This window comes from Sitophilus oryzae, unplaced genomic scaffold (assembly GCF_002938485.1).
Source record: "Sitophilus oryzae breed Bouriz unplaced genomic scaffold, Soryzae_2.0 scaffold_810_pilon_pilon, whole genome shotgun sequence".
NCBI lineage: Eukaryota > Metazoa > Arthropoda > Insecta > Coleoptera > Curculionidae > Sitophilus > Sitophilus oryzae.
In genome coordinates this window covers 2,072,940-2,076,001 of record NW_022147429.1, presented here as the reverse complement: position 1 = coordinate 2,076,001, position 3,062 = coordinate 2,072,940, and positions in this window count along the sequence as shown.

Genomic DNA, 3,062 nt, shown 5'->3' with positions numbered 1-3,062 from the left:
TCAGATTTAAACCGATTTAAAATTTTAATAGGTTGTACAAAGACTTGTCCTTAAACTTAGTTCAAATATTATACATAAGCGATATCAATTAAACTTTTAGTTACGTAATCGAGGACGCGATTTTTAAATTCATTGTTGCCAACCATGGATATATGTGACGCCAGGCTGAATAACTGGTATTTAAATATCCCGCTGGGGATTCAGGTGGTAATGAATGAATGCTGCTATAGAAAAGTTAAGTTGTCACATTTATTTATTTATTTCCTGAAATTGTCATTCGTTTTGACACTTTATTTTGGATTAAGAGTTTTTAGTTTAAATGAATTGTGCTGTGATATTTAAGCTTAAACATTTTAGTAGCATACCTTTCAGTAAAACATTGTTCTTTTTAGAACCTCTTTTAATGCGAAGTGTACAAGATAGCTTAATAGCCTTTGCAAAAAACACATCGCAGTCTTATTAGATTATTTTGAATGGGAAAGTGCTGTTAAGGAGGTGAATTTTGTTGATGTAAATAATGACTGTTTTTATATATTTATAATTCATTTATTTTTGTTTCCTAAAATATTTTTATTAAAAGAAAATATGTAAAAGTGGGCAACACTGTACCGGTCAAGCTTAATTACCTACATGACTAAAATTTTGTTTGGTATTATTTATAGTTATTTCAAGATTGAAATTGAGTGAGCTATTTTTCAGGCTTAAACTTGGTTTTTAATCATCTTATAAGATTATACTACAAGAAAATTATACCTAAATAGAATTGCCCAGTTGAGCATTTTTCAGAATTCACTTAAACTTGAGTTTAATCTGTTTTTACAACCGGGCCTTAATGTCAATGATACCTTTGAAGTATATTCTCAAAATATTCTGTGAATACCAATGTATCAAAAAATTTATGAGAAACTGGAAAAATACTTTGATAGTTAAAAAATCTAAGGTAATTTGCCATAAGAATTCTTTAACTGTTATCGTACAAGGCACGCTCGATCATAAATCTTTTTGATCATGTTGTACTTCACTTTACAAAAGTATTACGTGATAAAGATGAGTTACTCTGATACCTGATTGACTCTAAGAGTGAGTGAGAGAAGCATAGTGAGATAGATGTAAAATTATTTCTTGTATTATCTTTGTTAAATGATGCAGATTCTAATTCCGTTTCTGATGAAATCAAATAGTGTAATTGAGAAACATTCTATATTATATAATTTTTTTCTTTCAAATATTTAAGTTAGTTTTACTAGCAGTAAATAACAACATTTAAACTAAAGATTTGTAGCTTTCTTTGATATTTTTTGACAGTTTAATCTATATAAACCTATATCATAACTTACTGTTTGATTTATTGGGTTATTCAAAACTATTACATTAATATTTAATAATCCAGTATTAAATAAATTAAACTTTTTTAAATTCAATATACTAAATTTTCTTGAAAATATATAAAAATGAAAAACGAGTTTCTAATTTTCTTATTGGTGCCAAACCCTACACATGCAATCTATGTATGTTTAAAATTTATATTAATACAATTAGAATCGCTATATTGATATACCTAAACTTTGAACATACTTTATACAAGGTGTTTTTAGAAGCAACTCACCCCTATAATAGCATGAATCTTTTTTCAGATAATAAAACGAGATTTGGCATGTTACTATAAGACATAAATAAGGACTGAATGACGTTTTCGATTAATTTCAGTCACTTTCTGTTTTACTGGAAATGACTACAACTTTTGCTTTTTTTCTCATTTATTTTTACTTTATTTGATAGAAAATTATATTCTGAATAGAATGACATATCACAAGTCAGTTCTTTTGACAGTTTTTTCTAAAATAATTTTATTTTAAATTTCATTCTAGAATGTCATGACAATAATATAATAATTGGACTCGAAATATCACATATTAGTATCAAATTATTCGTAAAGAAATGCTTTTTCCAAATATGCTAATGAGCTACTTTTGTTCCTTTTGAAAAAATTGAGTTATAATTAAAAATACGATTTGGTCATGTTTTAACCTGCCAGAAAAAGGCATGAAAAATATTAGACGATCACATCTATCTTTCCAAGGCTTTTTGATCAAATGTGCTCCTTGAAACTAATGTGTTGATACAGCGATAGCATCAATTCATCCAAAACTTCAATCGAATACTTCATTGACCCCGATTTATTTCATATACCAATATACTATATTATACCATATACCAACTGAGATAATAAAAAAGTTATAGGGGTGGGGCACTATTGAGAACTACATGGTATAATATTCCTATAGCAGTAGATTGTAGATCTACCTATTGATGTTGCCAATTCTGCCAACTATAAAAGTCTATATCTATCCTATTTAAAGATAGAGTTAATCACATTAGCGGTATAGGTATATAGACTTCAAAACTTAGGTATATTCTTTGGTTTCTGTGAAAATTACTGCTAGTAAACTTTCACATATTTTGTATTTCAAGTTTGTAGCCTGTAAAAGCTGTACCCCTTTGAACAAATACCAGTTATGTAGTTAACTTCAGTGTAACATTAACATCATCTAAAACCTATAAAAAACTATCCACTGTAACATATAAAATAATATGTTATTTATTCAAAAAGACGAATGCGAAAAATACTATATTAGCTCTTCTAAGTCATTCCATGTTGTTCATACCTGGGATATACTAGTCAAATACTACTTAAGTAATAAGTAGAAAGTTTGATTACTTAACAATCGGAATATTGACGATATATTTTTAGGAACATGTCGATACTGCCTTTGATAAATTATTTATTAATACTTGGTTTATCTTATATGTGCATATTTTTCTACATTCAAGGACACTGAAGTTTAACTCACTAGACTTTCTTGTAGCAACTAATCTTGGGTACACTTTATTTCCTTCATTTTAGGATATAGTTAAAAGTTAAAAACATTAAGTAGCGTTCTCCTAATGTTATACACGACATCTTCAAATAATAAATTTTGTTAGATTACTTTGTTAAATTTTACAAAGATCAAATTTATTCATTAATAGGTTCACGAATAAAAATAAATTATTAACTAAAA